Below are 1,075 nucleotides of genomic sequence, written 5' to 3'. Positions count from 1 at the left end.
AGAAAGCGAGGCAGCACAGCTGTGAAGTCCATTTGAGTGATGGGGACTGATTCTGCCAAACAATCCCTGGTGAATCTGAAATGATAAAAAATATATCCCCCCAGTTTCACAGACAAGGCTTAAGCCTAGTCCTAGACTTAAATGTAAATCTGAGCCGTTTCAACTGAAATAAACTTGCACTGACTGATCTTAAAACACGAGAGTGCCTCTGTTTTGTCTTAAGATGCACACCAGTAATGCTTTTTTCTAAGGCATGTTTATAACAATTACTTAAATGTCCTAATTGAACTAGGCTAAGCCCTGTCTATGAAACCGGGCCATTGACTACAAATTCATTGTCTGAGGAAGTGGAGTTCTTGTGTGTGAATCATGTAAGATCAGACATTATGAACTGAGAATTTACTTGAGCTGGGTTTTGGAGCATCTTTTCAGCAGCTGACATAGAAATTCTTTTCTTTGTCGGTCCGTCCACAGATCAAACCAATGGAGGATGAGAGTTGTTCTTTCCTGAAAAAGCTGCAAATTTGTCAGATTTAAACGTTGTTGTTCAGTGTGTGTGTGTGTGTGTGAAAAATGTAAAAATAAAACTTAATTTAAAAAAAGAAAAAGCAGCTAATTTGTCAGATTGTGTTGTTGTAAAAATAAATTATGTACATATATTCACACACACACACACACACACACATATATACATACATTATATATATTACATAAATACATTATTTAAAAAAGAACAACTTTTTCTGACCTGATGGTTACATGCTTTATTTGTCACAGGCGTCCAGGCACTGAATCTGGTTTCTGTGCCGGCGTCAAAGCGCGACGCGTCTAACGCCTGTCTGTAGTCACTTCCATTCATCTGCCATTGATGAATCATTTCCGGATTTCCGCGGGTTTTTGACTTATGATGGGTTCTAAATTCCACAGACGTCATAATAACGGTTAAAGTAGTTTAAACAGTCCAAAACTAAAACCGTATTTCCCTGTTTGTAGGTAAAATAACAAGCAGACATATTCGTATACGCTCCATAAAATGAATACGAGTTTTGCGCGAAAATGAGGGCTTCTGCTCGTT

The 1,075-nt window shown here is 37.8% G+C and overlaps 1 pseudogene; it reads right to left on the bottom strand.

Moving 5' to 3' along the window:
- LOC107594830 (epithelial cell-transforming sequence 2 oncogene-like) overlaps nucleotides 1–1,075 on the bottom strand; it is a 20,408-nt pseudogene that overhangs the window by 7,436 nt on the left and 11,897 nt on the right.

The sequence above is a fragment of the Sinocyclocheilus grahami genome, unplaced genomic scaffold, assembly GCF_001515645.1.
Source record: "Sinocyclocheilus grahami isolate Dianchi unplaced genomic scaffold, SAMN03320097.WGS_v1.1 scaffold191.1, whole genome shotgun sequence".
Classification (NCBI taxonomy): domain Eukaryota; kingdom Metazoa; phylum Chordata; class Actinopteri; order Cypriniformes; family Cyprinidae; genus Sinocyclocheilus; species Sinocyclocheilus grahami.
The sequence above is the reverse complement of the archived record's forward strand: the minus strand, read 5'-3'. Positions and strand labels throughout refer to the sequence as shown.